General features: G+C 47.2%; 1 pseudogene across 1 annotated transcript in view; it reads right to left on the bottom strand.

The window, feature by feature from the left end:
• LOC149358210 (uncharacterized) overlaps positions 1-9,893 on the bottom strand; it is a 59,718-nt pseudogene extending 49,825 nt beyond the window's left edge. The window contains exon 1 of the transcript XR_016288229.1: positions 9,584-9,893. The product of XR_016288229.1 is annotated as an uncharacterized LOC149358210 (transcript). The remainder of the gene's footprint in view (positions 1-9,583) is intronic.
• Positions 9,894-18,230: the final 8,337 nt, after the last annotated feature.

Here is an 18,230-nt window from a genome sequence, read left to right as displayed (position 1 = left end):
GCCTGCGCCAATTCTTCGCAAAAGTTTTCCTCCTACTCCTCCTGTTATTGCTATTATCTTTTCGAGAAGTCAGCGTTCAGCGGGATCAGCGTTTTCGCTGATCCCGATTAAAAGTTGCGGACCCCGACAGCACGAGCTTTCGGATGCTGACTCGGCTGAAACTTCTCCTTTTTACATTTCTTGTCCCGATCAATACGCGGAGCAGCAAAAAGCGTGGCCCGGCTGCGACACGTTGGTGCTCGCTCGCAACCGGAAGCAGAGGCCCGGATTATTACTGCCGCGGCCAAAAGGGCAAGACGACCGGCGTCGTACGCGCTTTAAAAACTACAGCGCCTCGTCAGCGTCGTTTTTTCCTTGCGCGCATTTCCCCTCCCGCCGGACGGAAGAGAAAGACGAGCGGGCCGCGGTCGGGGGAATGCAAATGGAACGACGCTGGCAACATCCTTCCTGCCATTCGCGCGCTTTTTGGGCGTCGCGTTATGAGCGCTGCTGCTGCGGCGGCGGCTTACAGAGGCGACAGCCCATTGCGTCCCGTCCTCCTCTCCTCCCCTCCGTTGTTCTCCCCTCCTCCACACTTCCCCTCGCCCTCTATACTTCCCCCATGTCCCGACAAGAGAGAAGCGAGTCGTGGAATATTGATGTCCTGCCCTTCGGGCACCCCGGTTTGGGCCCGTAAAACTCGCTACCCTGTTCCGTTTTTATTTTGCTTTGCGCCTTTCTGGCCTTTGCTTTTCAGTCGCCTCGCGCGCTTCTGTGTTAGTAGTAACTACCACTAACTAGCGCTTACCTAAGCAGGCAAGCAACCTTAGTTTGCCTGCTGCCGTGACCCTGTTTAATGATTGCCTCTCGCTGCTTACAGCGAGATGCGATTTCAGGATATTGATTGATTGATTGATTGATTGATTGATTGATTGATTGATTGATTGATTGATTGATTGATTGATTGATTGATTGATTGATTGATTGATTGATTGAACGAGTCGCTGACTGGCTGGCTGACTGACTACTGGACTTTTCAAATACCAAGTCTTTTATCTGAAGAACCTCGTGCTTCGAAAACATCCATGAGTGCACTTATGGTAACTCCAGAAGAATGGCCTGAGGGGCAAGTTGGTGCATGATGAAATGAACGGCGGCGCAACAAGAAGAACACAACAAGAGAGGGGACACCACATGCGCACCACATGGTAACTCTGACACTATTGAGAGCACCGCTATTACAAAAAAAAAAAAATATTCGCCGTGAAGTCAAATGATTACTGACTAGGTTGCGGCGAACGTTTTCCTCATAAGCGCGCATTTCCAGGGCTTCCGGTGTCTGATACAAAGCGAAGTCTGCTTAAGCTGCCAGAGAGGGAACACCATTAACGCAGACTGCGCTAACTGATCGCGATGAAGAATGATCGCGACTCTCCTCGTGCAAGGCCGAAATGGGGGAATGAAACACACGAAAGCAGGGCACGCATCGAAAAAGGAAAAGAAAGGAAAGAGGCGCGCGAAGATAGAAAAGTAAAGAAAGGTTATGGCTGGAAGCGACAATCGCTCGAAGATGAATGACTCTGTTGCGAAAAGTGGTTTCGATCAATAAGCGACAAGGCCAGGGAGCGAGGGGTAGAACCCTTCTGATGGTCTTCTAAAGGGGTCGGCCGTCGGACCTCGCACTTGAAGCCTCAACACTACTTTGGGATATACAGTACTCGAAGTACACTCGATTTGGGGTTTACTCGAATGCCGGACAGGTCCTTGATGGGAAATTTTCTGCTATCTTCAGCGTAAGAAAGAATTGAAAATTAAAGGTGCGTGTTTATTCTGCCGGGTTCACAGGTTTCAGGAGTACCTTGCCGTTTCGATGTCCACTGACGCGCGCGTAAGGCATGTCACTTTAAACACGAATACGCCTATATCGGAATAAATAGGGATTAAACTGCACTCTAGTACACTCTCTTCTATAAAAGGGAGTGCACTTTTACTCCCCTTTTTACTCCTCCACGTTTCACATTTGTTATGTTTTATGGCTTACGATTTCAGAAAAAAAAAGAAAAACTCAGAAGTTCTTCAAAGGAAAGGGTATTCCGCGCATACGCACATGACGCGTGTTCCATATTTTCTGCCCCATCGTGATGACCAAGATCTTTTAAGTCAGTAAACAGAATTTTACTGCCAAGTTCTGTCTTCCGGCGCCCCTCAATTTTTATTGTGTGCGTATGTGAAAGCTTGCTTCAAAAACTTGACAGCGTTCCACAGTGCGCGCAGCGACATTTTGATAACCTTGAGCATAAGCAACGTGACTTTCAAGCACTAGTGCATTCTTTCACACTAGCTGATCCAGCTAACTGGCTTTGGAGCTCGGCTGCTGAACTATAGGACGTCGGATCGAATAACAAGTGATACGGTCGAATTTCGATGGGAGCGAAATGAAACCGAAGAATGGCCTTGTGCTCTGCGATGTCGTGCACGTTAAAGAGCCGCAACTGGTTAAAATTAATCCTGAGCGCTCCGAGCGCTCCACTACCGTGCCTCTCATAGCCCGTTTACAGCTTGGGGGATGTTAAACCGCACATACCAGCCGCTGCATCTACTTTTTTTTTTATCTGGGCATAGGTGTAACGGCTATAGGACCCATTGATGGGTGAATGGATGGTGAGTGCAGTATCGCTCCGAATCGGCGCCGCCTTTGTAACGCGTCTTTAGGAATGATTCTTGACATAAAGTGCAACGCGTCGAGTAGCTTCTGGCCAGAGCTATAGCGACCATGCATTACTGCGGCGTACCGCTCATATGAAAAAGCTTCAAAAGGAGAAAATTAAAGGGCTGTGTCTGCCGCGAAGAGCTGGTGGCGACTATCCTTCCTTCCTTCCTTCCTTCCTTCCTTCCTTCCTTCCTTCCTTCCTTCCTTCCTTCCTTCCTTCCTTCCTTCCTTCCTTCCTTCCTTCCTTCTTTTCTTTCTTTCTTTCTTTCTTTCTTTCTTTCTTTCTTTCTTTCTTTCTTTCTTTCTTTCTTTCTTTCTTTCTCTCTTTCTTTCTTTCTTTCTTTCTTTCCTTCTTTCTTCCTTCCTTTCTTTCTTTCGCTCTTTCTTCCTTCCTTTCTTTCTTTCTCTCTTTCTTTCTTTCTTATGCATACAACGTCCGAAAAAATGCTCAAGTGTTTGGAGCCATAGCCATGGTGGGAGGTTGAAACTTTTTTATATGCGCCGGCAGCATTACTGATGGAGCTCGTAACCGTGAAAAAAATTTGAAGCTGATTGGTTTGAAGCTCAATACTACCACGATCGCTTCGCACGAGGAAGCGTTCCTCGTCTGGAATGATTCATAATTCCCCACATGTCCAATGGGCTCGCTAAATGCGCTGAGTAATACAAGATGAAATCCTCTCAATGACGCAAGAACAGCTCGCTGCTTCTACGTTGTTGCTGTACTACACCCTCTACCTGTTCAAGATGTCACGCTGTTTCTTTCCGGGGTAATTTGTGAGTAGGAAGTCTCAAATTTGCGCTGATATCCACAGAATGGTGTAGCCACACACATGGATCGACACGTCTATAGGGAGACCGAGCTCGCCTTCAGCTTCGTTCGACTTCGCTTCGGCTTGCTATGGTCGGATACACCTCAAGAACTAGGCGGCTTTTTTCCGACAAAGGACCCCCTCCCTCCAGCCAATGGCGTTGGCTGACTTCCATGAGCCTGTTAGCGTGAATATGCAGGGAGTGGCCGATGAAGCTAGGCGATAGTCCTTCCTTCCATGGTAGGGGTTAGTGACTTCCTTGCATTGTCACGTTAGCAGGTTCATGAGAATCGGCCGACACTGTTGGCTGGAAGGGGGTCCTTCGATGGGCAAAAGCAGCTTCTTTCCTGAGTTGTATCCGGCTATAGGCAGTCGCTACTTAGCAACGAGTAAGTGAGAGCATGGCATAGAACCGGCACCCTATATACAGGGCTCTGCTTGCACTCGGGGCCCTTAGCAGTGTCATTCTCGGTGTGTGGGCAGCGCGCCAGCTGAAGCGGACGTGAAAAAAAGCAAACCCTGCTGTAAATATTACTTTGCAGATCCAGATGGCCCTGCTCGCTCTCTGAACTGAGCCTGTTGAGCGACTGCCTAAAAGGAGGCCGCCCCTTACTCATGCTTGTCTTGCGTACACAGCGCACTATTATGTGGTGTGTGGGCCAGCTCCCCCGTATCAATAGTAGTATTTTCCTTGTCACTGCAGCGTACTTTCATCAAAACGACTAGTCGGTAAAAACTCGAGCTGTCTCCTCTGGGCAAGCGTACGCTTGTCTATTCCTGTGCGTTTCTGACACGCTTTTAAAATAACAACTTTAGGCTTAGCCTACTCTGATTTAAGGACTCTAACGCAGTTTTGCAAGAAGGCTGAATGAAATACGTGAGTTTATGTCATCGTTTGATTTCTCTATCGCCTACCTTCATTTTTATTGGAGATTAAGTGACCATCACACTAGGAAAACTTAGTTACTTCTTTTCAGCCGAAAAGAACGCGATTAGCTTCATATCGTGGTACAGCTTCTTTCGCAGTTGGTGTCAAACACAAGTAATTGGAGGTCCACTGGGGGGGGGGGACCTTGTTCTGCAGTGAACTCAAATTGATTAATGTTTATGACTTTGATCATGACTACGATGATGATTATGATGGTTATGAGGATGCACTCCTATGACCATTACTATGATGACTTATGATGCCCGCCTATAATCATGACTGTGATAACGCACGGATACCTCTCATCCTTATCAACTCCCTCTCCCTGCCAAACTTCTTTCCCTCCCCACAGTGGAGAGCACGCTGACCAGAGGCATGTTCTTCAAATCGACCTCTCTCCGCCCTTCCTTGTGCTGAAGATTTCCTCTCCCCCGTGATCCACTTAACGGATCTCGTCGGCGGCGGCCGACCGGACCGTGTCCTGCCTCAGCGGGGACGGAATTGCATCGAAGGCGGTCATGCTCGAGGCTCACGTGAAGCGGATGCAAGTCGCGACGACGCCCCACTATAGCGAGCAAAGGGTCCCCCCTGATGGAGTGCCGCCGGCTCTGTTCTTGCATCGATCTGTTGACGAGGCTCTCGAGTGCGCGACTCTAGCGTTGCGCCCGTGTGCCCAACAACAAGCGATCCGACGACAGAAAACAAAGGGGGAGGGGTGTTAGTCCTCTTTCTCTCCGCCTCCTCCTCCCAGTCGGAACAGAAGGACCTGGGTGGGACCCCCCCTTTTTTTGTGTGTCGCTTCATGAATATTCATGAGGCGCGTTCAACACGGTGCTTAGTGCCAGGGAAAATAACTAGCTCGCGGCCTTCGTCTCGTTGGTCCCAACTTCTTGTTCCCGCTTTGAGCGGGCGGGCCGGCGCACGATCTGGGTGCGCAGAAAGACTAAATGACAATATGTTCACAATACGCTGGCCTGAAGCGGTTACATTGCCTTTCTCTTTATATTTATTGTTTTTGTTAGTTCTTGCGCGCTGCGTTTACGGCGAGTTTTTCCAGCCGATGTTGGAACGTGGGCTATAAGGGAAGCTGTAGTGGAGAACACAGGATTGTCTTCCAGAACCTGAAATTTTGCATTTATTTATTTTCTTGTTTTGTTCATTTATCCAAAAATTGACAGTGAGAAGGGCATATTACTACTATCGAAATCATAGTTCGCGAGATTTCTGCATTTTCCCCAGATCGAAGTGCAGGTGCCGGACTTGTTGGAACTTGTGATCGTGTGCCCAGTAAGTAGCTGAACTCCATGGTAATAGAGTCAGCGCGTCGGCTAAATTCATGCATGCTTTCATCTGTCCTTATTGAAAAATTCTAAGAAATTTTCTTAATTTGCCAAAAGGTCGCTTTGACAGGCCATGAAATGGGAAATTTTGGAGCAATTCTACGAAAGTGTATCACAGTAACTGAAGGTGTTTCTGAGCTGCAGGTGGAGTTTTAAGTGACTAACTCTGAACCTTTGACATATCATGTCAACGATATCGGACTGACGTATTAAAAAACAGCACATTCTTCTCATTCTTTCATGCATAAGCGCGAACATTGTCATCCAGAATGGGAAACCAGGCGGGCGCGTCGACTGAAAAGCACAGACACTGCCTTACAAACCACCGTTGATAGCCTTTTAAAGCGTGACCCTCATCATCAATTTTTTTAAACACTGCATTTGCGAAAAATTTTTTTCCCGCCAAATGTTGATTCGTTTCTTTTTTCATGCATTATGCGGTTACGTTCGAACTTTTACACGCCCGCACATTTCTGTCCGTCCGTGGATGGGCTTGCATAACAGCAAATTGCAGACCTGTATAACCATAATTAGTTACGTTGTATGCATGAACACGAACAGTGTACACCGCATGCATGGCCACATAAATCCATGATACCTGGGTGAGCTTGGAAGAACAGGGATGGGAGGAAAGGCAGTAGACGAAGAGGACAGCTACGAAGCATACACTCACTTGTATTGAAAGTCCACTAAGAGAATCGGCGTGAAAAAGTCATAGTACGCTCTCAATTTATGCCCTTATACAACCTGCGAGTCAGCACCGCTGAAGAATCGCTGTGTCACCTTGCAAATTCATCTGTAATTTGTATCGCATGGCTACCCGGCTAACACTTTTCTTTTGTATTGGGGCATACGGGCCTCTTAGCGCCTGTGTGCTGGAATTACCGGGTGAAAAATAAGCTTGTTAAGTTGTTGGCTAGTCTAGAGAAAGAATTTTGGCGGGCCTTATCATTGCAGGCGTCATAGTAAGGCGGGGTTGCCAGGGAAGCTGCTAACAGCCATACCGCTTTGCTCCGAAAGATGCCGGCTCATTTTTACCTATAATTACCTATAAGCGCTGTATTTCTGCCCGATGCCATCTTTTTGCGGTCGTTTTAACTGTATGTGGATATCGGTAGAGGTTAGTGTCCTGCGAAAGAAGAAAAGGGGGGTGGGGGGGGGGGGGGGGGTGTACCTCTTGATTCGCGCTAGATGTCACCCACAGGTGTTATCGTGGAATATTGGTACATTGGGACCAGCGATGGGCAAAAAAAAATTACATGCTACGGCACAGGGCATCTAAAGAATTCGATACCATATAAGATACTTGTTGTTGAGCAAAAATGACTCTGAAAATAACCAATGTGGAGCATTATTTACTGAACTCTTATCTCTTTCTTCAAGCATGCGTAGAAGATGATTTTCTTTTGCCAAGATCCAGAACGAATTGGATACAAGAAATTAGGATTGAATGATCACAGAACCGAAAGTGTCGGAATAAGGACGAGCCTTGCTGCGGAGGCCCTCGATTGCTGAAATTGTTCTTATCAGCATAGTCGTCGTTCACGACCTTTGCTGGAGTGAAAACCGCTGGTCAGATCTTCGAAAGTTAAGCAAACGCTAGCAACAAAACCCAGCAATTCACCATCAAGCGAAAAAAAAACACGCCATCCTTTACACCTAATCTGCTGAATAGCTGCTACGACTTCGAAACATAACTTTTTTGAAATATCTTATATATATTTTGACCTTCTAAACCACCGGTAAAGTGAGTTACTTTTTCGGGCTCTAGACGTCGATAGATTTCAGACACAATATCGCGAAGTCACATTTCCCAAGAGCCCAGGAAGAAGGGCATAGAGAGAATACATACATATTTATGCAGTCGAACCTCGTTAGAACGAAATATTGGACATAAGGAATGAACGATGGTTCCCCTTGGAAGCTCGGTAAACACGGGCTACAACGAAGCTACGGCTATAACGAAGTAATCGCCGGGTACCTTTGACTTCATTATAACGATGTTCATGTGTATATATTATATATGGAGGTTTAACGTCCCAGAGAGAGACAAACTATGATGCCCACCGCAGTGGAGGGCTCCGGACTATTTTCTAGAACCTGGGTATCTTTAATGTGGCCTGACGTCGCATCTTGCGTTTCGCCTCCATCGAAACGCGGACGGCATCGAACGCACGTCCTCGGGCTCAACAGCCGAGCGCCTAACCATTGAGCCACGGCGGCGAGAATGAGAAAATGCACCCAATACAACGTGTTGGCAGTGTCGAGGTGCAACATAAACGCGCTGCAGGAACATAACGTATGAGGCTTGACATGACGAACATGACATGAGAGAAGTTTGCAAGCTAATAATCACATGGAGCTAAAAGCGCACAAGACCAATAGAATGAGTTTTATGTCTGAAAGAGACGAAACTGAATGCTTGCTATTCTTTAGAAGACTTTAGAGCGAACCAAATGTTCCTGACAGTGTAGACCATTGAGCTCCCAGCAGCCTCGGTAGACCCTTTTTCGGTCTGGTAAGCATAAAACTACCCGTAGCCATTGATGTCTCACACTTATACAGAAGAGACGAGTAAAATAGAATAGCGGCTTCAAAGCATGCCATTTCGGATATTGCACAGCTCGGTGGTAGGTTGCTTGATTTAATCTGCATTCTTGCCAAAATCTGATTAGAAAATTGTACAATGGTACTTCAGAAAACGATTTCGCGTTTTTTTAATGCGGGCGGGGTAGGGTATCGAGCCTGTTCTGAAATCCTTTCAAACAGAAGTGAGCGCCGCGAACCCTTGAATGGACTGCCGGTGATAAATGGATGCTGGCACGTTCACTCAGAAAACAAAACAAAAAAAAACAACGTCGGTTTTTTCTACCGACGGTGCTCCGGCCCCACCAATGCGCTTCTCCGTTCTTTTGCTATCCCACTGCTATAGCGGAATGTCGCAGACGGAACCATCAGTACAAAGATGCGGTTTTAGCGAAGCTTTCAGGTACCGATACCTCCACTTTTTCTCAGTATCACCCTTTGTCTCTTCTGTTTTTTTTTTCTTCCCGCTCGTGTTCTCTTTCAGAGCAGAGAAACTGGCAATATTATTTTGATTCGACCAGCACGTTGTTCTTTCAAGGCAATTACGCCTCTAGTACCACCAGTCAGTGTATTTGGAGTAGACAGTTCAATATCCTATTCACTTTCACATTCTTCCTTTGTTTATCTTTCCTCCGTCACAACTAGAGTGTCCTGGATACACACCGTCAAGGACGTTGCTGTCATGAGCCAAAAGCCACCTTCTCTATGACGCCAAAACTCATCAACTGTGCACGAAACGGCGTCTTGGTATTGTGCTATCCACTGTACGAGTCGGGCTGTGTCTTCTACCTCCTCCAACCTTCGCCTTTTCACCCGGGGTGGTCTGGACAGCGGCAAAATGCAGCTCTAGTTATAAGCTTCGAGCTTCTCTCTCTCGTTTGTCCCGCAAGAATCTCCCCCACCCTTTTACAAAAAGGTCTGCAGCCTTCTTGTAGACTCTATTGCCTTCCTATATATTTCCTCTTGTCTATTCATAGTCTGTAGACTCTCCACAGATAATAGTATACTAAAAGCGTACGGCCATAAATCTATAGATTGTCTAGACTAAACTGTAGGAATTGTCTATAAAGTCTATAGACTGTGTAAGGGCCAATCCCATGTTGTTTTCCTGGCTCTGTCTTCTTTTACCCCCCTCCGCAATCGCTTTTGTCTAGCCATTCGAATCAACGGGGGCGAAGGCAATACATTGGGCAGGACTCGCGAGAACCAAGTACACACACACTCCCACCTCGGTGCGCAAGCAGTCTTGTCCTTCAGGGAAAGCGGGTCGCAGCGTCGCTAGTCCCGGAACAAGCAGCATCCATCCACAACACCGTCACCCGGACAACGCACGCTGCGAGCCATGGTCGTCGTATTCCATGTCCGCAGTTCGCACTGTGGTCCCGTTTCGCGGGAGGACATGACACACAGACTCGGGGGAGCGCGCCCCGGCGACCCCGAAGCACCGGAGGAGGCTAAGAAGCAGCGTGGCGGAGTAGCGAGGGTACTCGCGAGGCGCGTAAACGCGGAGCATCCGCCACGGCGTCCTACCCGCGGTTGACTGCTGCTCCTCTGGGTGCCGCTCCGACTGCGGAGCCGGGCGCCGAGCGGAGGAGGACGACCCTTCGCCCCTCTCGCCCTCTCTCTTTCTCTCCCTCTCTCCTTTCCCGAGCTTGGTTTCGAGACCAGGGAGAGCGGGCCGATGGAAGAGGGAGCGAAGGAAAAAAAAAAGAAAGAAATGAAGAAGACAGAAGGAAACGGGCGCGGCGAGACGGCGGCGCGTAAGCTTTCAGGCCCCTGGTTTGTGCTGTGCCCTGCTGTTAGTGAACGACGGGCTTTCGGATGCGTGGTTTGCAGCGAGCTCTTGACTTCAACAGATGCGTCAGCCGATGGAGTGAAGCGCATTGGTTTTGAACGAAACTAGTTGGTGTATTTGTCTTTGAAGGAAATGCTTGTTAAATCTCTAGGGCAGATGTAGAGTAATGTGCCGATCAACGTTGCCTTGTTTTATTGCGAAAGCACTAGTGGTCTTATAAACCTGGAAAATCCAGTGTGTGGTGAAGCTGCTGAAGTTAGTCACGTGATGTGGGAAATTTCGAGAAGTAAACGAGACTGAATGAGGATGGCCTTGGTCAACCTGGAGGATATAAAGTAAATATTACCGCGACTGGGTTTCGAACCCGCGATAGCGCCAACAGATCAGCTTCGTTGGCCACTGCACGAGAGCACTATGCTATCGCCGCAGCCGGTCACGCCTCGTGTTAAACTGTAGCACACTCTCGCGCTGTGCATTGTGCGTCGTTGTCGTCACCAACTTCCATCTGCGCGCATGTCACGAAAGGAAAGGAAACGCGCATTCAATCGCGCTGTTAGACAAGTGGCGTTAGTGTCACACCTGCAAAAACCATCTTTGGCACAATATTTCGCGGTTAGCAGTGCTAAACCGCCAGTATTTATTTTTTCAGTCTCCCAGCAGTCGCGTTTAAAGCTGTCAAGAAACTTTCGTTTTCTTGTAAGGTGAAAAACAAGAAACTTGACTGCTGCCCCTAGTGCAGCGATTGTAGTCACTTTGAGTTTCTTATCCTGATTCACTCTAAAAAACATGTCGCTCAAGACTCGGTAAACGTCACTGTGCGCTGTGAACAGAAAATGGCGCCTTGTAACAGTAGAGAGGCGAAAGCTTCATTTATTTAGCTTTAGTTTTATGTGGTATGCAGGCCAGGCACACCAGATATAATTGGTGTCTGAACAAGCTAAGCTTTTTAGTTACACCAAAATGTTCTCTAGTAGAATCTCTTGTTGGTGCGTCCAAGCAGGACTCGATACCTTTGAAGGAAGCTGTTTTGAAGTAAAACATGACAGGCTCCTTAGGCCCGACTGCGAAAGCCACGAATGATATGTCATATTAATGAAAATAAATACTTAGCAATGTTCAGTTGCGTAACTGAGCGACAGTCTTGAGTCGCCGCAACCGGCCGTAAATGAATTTGAAAGTACTCCCTTGTGCCGCCCCGAAAATTAATTTAATTACACCACTTCCTTCTTAAGGTTGGGAAGGTTCACAGTATATCTTTTTGTTAGTCGCTGCAGAGTTCCGTACGACTTTCTTTCTGATAAATGAAAAACTACATTGGGAGCGGATATTACGGATTAGGTCTCGTTTGTTCGTTTTATTTGAAAGATCAGTCCGCGTGCGGAAAAAGAAGGAATGATCCATGCATTTTCGTTTGCAATGTGAAAACACGGAAAACTTCTCACACCTTCTCCCCTTTGAAGTCGTGAGGAACTGGAAAAAGAAAAAAATTGGAGATAAATGCTGAAGGGAGTCGAGGTGCTCCCAAGAAAAGCACTTTATTCGAAGTACTTCTATGAGCCGCTGTGCGTTCGTTATGAGTTCGAACTTTTCACGTACACTGAGCGAAAGAAACGAACTGGTCTATAGGCAACGCGGGAGATGTGCAGAAGTATGATTAATTTCATCCAATTTCGCTTGCGCAATAGACTAGCGGTTATAATTTATTTTGAATTCCTCCTGCAACATATGTCATTCCAGGATGAATATTAAATTTTGAGAAAAACAACTTAAAACATTTCAATGTTATTGCCGTTGTGTAAAGGTCGGCTTTGCTTGTATCTGATAAATTGAGCAAACCTGAGCTCTGACGCCAGCTGAACGCAGGTCGGCTTAGCTTTATCTTTGATAAATTGGTTAAACTTGAGCACCGGCGCTAAAGGCGGTCATTTTCTGGGTGTTGGGAACTCAGCTGGAATAATCCTAAGTTTTCGTTTGCCAAGTGCTAAAGCGCATTTGAGTGATGATTTCGACGAAAGTATTCTCTTGACCGGAATGCTCGCGTACGTAACTAGAAAAATTTTGGTAAAGATCAATTTTGAAATCGACTCCCACCAGATCGTTGTTTCTGCCTTGCTAAATTTCATTTTTTTTTTTCGTCTTTGCCCAAACTCCAAGTAGGTTAATTTTTTTGCTGCCCATTCCGCGATGTTTCCAACGTCCGCGGTAAATTTTTTTCAGCAAAACACTCAGGCGTATCAGGAATTGGGCAGGTTTAGAACTGCTTCGAGACCAGATGAGTTGGCAGCTACCCTAAACCGTATACCTTGAATAGATATCTCGGGCTTTCGTAAACAAATTCCTACAAAGCTCTAGACACCAATATGCCCACGAGAGTAAAAAAGGATCCGCGCGAAATAACTGGCGGGGACGAACACGTTTCAGTTGCGAAATTTTCCGGGTATGGCGACACCGCTATTTTATTGTTAGGTCTTTTCTAGCTTATAAAGTCCCCGTTTTTGGGGAGAGTGGTCTTCTTGTAATAAGAATGCGGTACCCTATCGATACGGCCCTACTCCTGTATCCAGTGTCTCTTTAATACCATAATTACATTTCGTGATGATCGCATGCTTTTTCGGGGATTTCACGCCGTGATCTGATCATATTGTATGAATAAGGCTCACTTGGCCCTGACGAAAAGGAACTACACAGAGACGAAGATATCGAGTTCTTTTTTTTTGTTTTCTTCTTGTTGACTGGTGAAAAAGCAGATCGCTTTTCTCTTGCCGTCATACAAGCCCATTACTTAGCGGTCAGGATTGAACAGTATTCCAGTACGAAGTTCGTTAATGATTAGCAACTATTGTATGTTCTGATGATGATGATGATGAATTTTTATGGCGCAAGGGCATCTGTGGCCAAAGAGCACCATGCCACGAGGTAGTTTTCATTGCACAAGGTGGGGTCGAAGACCCATTTCCCAAGCATTTCACCCTTAAAGAGACCAAGCACCAGGCAGGGGAAAGCTTGCACCCATTGTACCACCGGTGGGTACCTGACGGCACTGGGGCTCGAACCCCGCACCTCCCGCGTGCGAGGGAGATGCTCAAACGACTAGACCACTGCTGCGGTCACTATTATATGTGCGCTATAACATATGAGAACTACTACTTGAACGCGAAACCGAATAAGGAAGTGTCAGAGTAGCTGCGTCATGCCCCACCTCCCTCCCCATGAAAGGGCCGGTTTTCAAAAACACATGTTCTACCAGCTCCACATTGTTCCCACTATCCTACAGGGTCCACTTAAGCAGGCAGTTTTCCAGAACGACTGTGTTTTTTATCCCGAAGAAAGCCAGTGTATACAACTACCACTACAACAACACCGCCAACGCCGACGGCGACGACACCGGCTTTTCTGCGACACGGGGCCCTTAACGCTGCCGCGTTAAAAGAATGTTCTCTGCGGATGGCTGCTTATCTGGCTGAAGAACGGAATTTCAAGCAGAACCTTTTGCTGGGCTAGTTGGTGCATGATACGGAACGAATAAAAACGCCACCGCAGACGAACACAAGAAAGTGACACGGACAGGCACCTGTTCCTGTGTTCGTCTGTGTTAACCCTACTCGTTCCGTGAAAGCTAGCACTCGTCCCGTCCACTTCTCTGCTGTGCCATTCTGTTTTTGGTGCTTCCACACCTCGTCGAGCAACGGAAGGTCCTTGAGGCGCCCCGGCGTCCTCAACACACCGAGCGTATGCAGGGAGCGTCGGGTGGAAACGCGACACGCGGCGTCACAGTCGACGACCCGAGGAGCCGAAACGTCTCCGAGACATATGTCGGGTGCATGCTACAGCAGCAACGGCGGTCGAGGCAGACGGAATCTCCGTGGCTCGTCCGGCCACGGGAGTGGCCTGGTCGACTTCAGAGTTGCGTGACGCGTGCGCTCTGACCCTTCGACCTTGGGGCGAAGGCGAAAAAAAAAAAGGTGCGGACACATCAAAACGAGAGAAGCAGCCAGCGCCGGCAAAGAGGCACTCCCCCAACAGAAACAGATACCACGCCCTGTATAGCATGAGTCGCCCGGCGAAACGGAAGAGCGCAGGCCACATTAGAGCCTAGTCATTACGCCGTCAGGCGCCGCGCGGGTGGGATTTCTCGGAGGAAAGCCAACGGCGATCGCTCACAGGCTTCTCGATGTGTCTGCCCTTCCCCCCATTTCTCACAGCACTCTTTGCTTCCGCTGGTCCAGGGCATAAAAACTCGATAGCTGTGCGGTGGTGTTAGAGGCCATCTCGGCAGGCCTGTACGTTGCGAATGAGACCGCAATGCCGTCGAGTCGCGGGTAGCTGCTATGCCGCTAGGATTTTGGCTCTGGCGGTCATGGACGGTGCTGACGCATTGATGAGAGATTTAGAACTGCACGCATAGGGACGCGACACACTGCAACAATCTCCGCAAGAGGCGAATGATTTCGAATAAATCTTTTTCACTGCTGACGCTGGAGATGTATTACGTTATAAAAAATACACAGATGAGGAGGCGCAGTTTTTTTACAACTTTCTGAATTTTGATTTCAGATAAAGGCTCCGAACTTGCAGCACTGAAATGTTTTTCGCTTTCTGGTGCCGTATATTTTATATATTTTGAATTCAAAGAATTATGGTCCGAAACTTGATAATAACAGTGTCTTGAGCATGTTGCTAGAGGACGGTGGCGTAACGACGGCAACAAAAGAAAAAGAAGGACGCATGCGCACTTATCTGCCATTTCAGATTGATTAATACCCCTTATGGCAGCTCCCATGCACGGAACATGGAAAACAGAGAGTCACAAGTCAAACCAGCTACGATTTGTAAATGCGCAGCTGGGCGATACCGGAATTGTTAGCAGTGAGGTACGGCGTCGGGATCTTGACAGCTGACGTGCACCCACCCTTGTCGGCTTCTTTCTGCTAAGGAAACACAGCGCTGGGCGTGTTGGGTATATGCTTTGGCGTGGTCGCTGCCTGCCCCTGCCTCGTTCAGGGCGGCGATGAAGTAGGTGTAACATCCTTTCGTAGCGGTCGCTGCTTTACACGCAGAGTCAAGGGCGGGAGTTGAGAGTACAACGTCTCAAGCATTTCTGCCTCTATTGCGTCAAAGGAAGGCAAATCTATATGTTTTTATTAAGAACAACAGATGCTCACGTATGTTCCTTGACGAGGGCTTTTCGTTCGGTTTTATACGTCTATATGCCATGGCATTTGTTGTGTTCACTGAAAGTAACCCCCACGCCTGGTGCCGGCAGCGGCGACAGGCGGGAAACCACGTTATCAAGGTACAAAAGAAATTTATCGGTTGAATATTTTCTGAAGAAACATTTGTATGAAACATTTGTGCGGCCAAAATTAGAGTATGCATCATCCATCTGGTACCCATGACAATCGTATCTCACCATCGAATTGGAATCGATCCAAAATCGTACAGCTCGGTTCATCACTTCATGTTACTCAAGAGAAGCCAGTGTCACCGCCCTCAAGCAGTCCCTCCGTCTCTCAACACTAGAATCACGCCGCGTCGTTTCCCGCCTATGCTTACTCCATACATTTTATCATAACACAAGATCACGGCACGCTCTATTAACCACCCCACTACGAACGTCCTCCCGGCTCAGTCACGGTAACCCGATAGCACGCATCAGTGGCCACACGTCTGCTTACAACCACTCATTTTTTCCCAACGCAATAGCACTCTGGAATTCACTGCCTAACGACATCGCTGCATGCACTGATCACAAAACATTCCGCGAAAAAATAAAAATCCACCTCACATATATCTTGATCACTTCTGCGCTCTTTGTAGCGAGTATTGCTTGATATATCTTTAATGAATGATGTATCACCTGCTGGGGAACCCTGATGTGACACAACCCCTTTTATGTTTGTTTGTATGTTTGTTCTTTTTATTGTTATGCATGTTCCCATCATCGCCGTTGTAAACCAATATGCCCCCCCCCCCCCTTATGTAATGCCTTCGGGCCTTTAAGGGAACAATAAATGAAATAAATGAAATAAAACTTAGGATAATGCGGCGCGGAACTGGAAGCGCAACTGATCAGGCAAGTTAGGTGCAGTTAGGCAAGTATGGTGTAGCGCCTTTCAGCTGCTGTCACCCGGAAAGAATACAAAAAAAAAAGTATAGCGGAAGAAAGATAAATGATTTAGTTCATTCAAAGCTTTTAATTATATGGTCTTGATCCGGAGACAGAGCGAAATCAAACCAGCTGTGTTAGAAAACCCTTATGTGGTATATATGATAATAAAAGAATAAAAACGTACATTAGCGCATAAAAAGCGTTTAGTGAAAGGCAGGCGAACTGCGTAGGTGCATAGAGATTGCGCTTCATATGGTGATCACCAAAAATCAGGCATGTGGAAGCTAAGGTTACGTTATAAAAAATACACTCAGTTCCTGCTCTGTCATGGAGTAAAGGGCGTGCGCATGCTGGCTTCTTTTTACCGTTTTGATTCTATTCTCATGGACTCATTAAATTATACGATGGGAGGGGTGCTGAAAGCAGTGGCTTCGCAACAAACTTCAATCCTGCACCCGCTTCGGTTTTATCTGGCCTTCGTCAGCTATTTCGTTATGCTACGCATATTTTTTGTCTTGTTTTTTACTTCTTCGAATTATAAACGCACTTATCCATGAGATCAGGTTGGTTAGGCGAAAAGCTGCTGAAATTTTTTCCTTGCGATCGGTAACAAGCGGGTCCTGTCATTAAAAATTATATATATAAACCTGAGCCCACATTCCCACTTCGCATTTTTTTTTTGGAAGTTGGAAAATACGGTCTTATCCCTGCTTGACAAGAACAGGAGAAAAAAAAAAAAGGAGGAAAGGCTCTTCGCGGGCGGCGGTCACGCAGAATATACGTACCCCGTTTGCCAAACGTAACCAAGCAATGGGGTTTGCTTCTCAGCCATATTGTGGATCCCTAACGGCACTCCTACGAACTAAAAGGAACCGAAAGGTTAGAGAAACTGTTCTCTTTAGCTTACGCAGATTCGGAGCTCAGGGGCTGCCATTGGTGCCCCGTTATACGGCTAAGAAGCAAAACCCGTTGATCGTTTACTTTTAGCAAAAGCTGTACATGTCTTATACGTCGTCTGGCCTCTTCATAGCCCTCATTTGAGAAGACTGAACGGTTTGGAATTGTGTGGGTTTAGTGTATGTAGCTGAGCAAATCTAATAAAAGAAGTGTAGCGTGGCGAAACTTCCCTGGCGCAACTAAAGAGGCTAGAGATAAGACCGCAAGAAGAGTGCAGTGAGCGATGGAATGGAAAACGATACGTGTAAGATGAAAAGACACGAAGAAAGAAACCGGGATGACAGAGCAGACGCAAATTGAAGTTATTTGAAACCAAGAAGAAGAAATGGACAATGGTAAGTCGTAATGCACTGAACTGAAAGCCTGTGGTCTGTCAGATTGTCGGAGGAGATTTTCAGGGTATGAAGTTATAATCGCGGGCGGCCGAAAACCAGGTGGAGTAACAACCTTGGGAAATTTGCTGAAATGAAAGAAGGCTTTGTTCCCCCGATGGATTCATCGCGACTGATGATGATCAAGAAAAGCAACTTGACTTACGAAACGGGTGATAGAAGAGGCTCATGTTTATGTTGGAATGCACCGACTAAACCTGCTTTGGGAAATCCTCCGAAGCGAAACGCAGCCACGCGGCCTGCAGTCAGCTAGCCATCCTAGTTAGCTGGTTAGCTCGAGCGGTGCAGCGGCTGCTGCTGGGGCGACGTGGTTATAGCGGGTTATAGCCGGGGTCTGGTATCAACTTGTATTCGATGCAACCTCTGAGTTTCATGGGCTAGATTTCAGACAGAAGTTTAGCTTCTTTCTTTTCGCAGCTGTATGGCTGGACTGGTCTGGAAGTAAGTTTCCATAGTGCCTGCCTTGCATAAAGTACTCCAGGACGTCAGTTTCTAGCCGGTACTATACAATAAAGGTTGTCTTTTTCAAACAGTTTTAACATTTTTCAACTCGCTAGAGCCTTGATTGCTCAGACGTTTTCGAAATATTGGCCGGTGGTCCGTCGTTTCGATACCCTGATGA

This window comes from Amblyomma mixtum, chromosome 2 (assembly GCF_055824585.1).
Source record: "Amblyomma mixtum isolate Tamu chromosome 2, ASM5582458v1, whole genome shotgun sequence".
Classification (NCBI taxonomy): domain Eukaryota; kingdom Metazoa; phylum Arthropoda; class Arachnida; order Ixodida; family Ixodidae; genus Amblyomma; species Amblyomma mixtum.
This window is presented reverse-complemented; position numbering and strand designations above follow the sequence as displayed.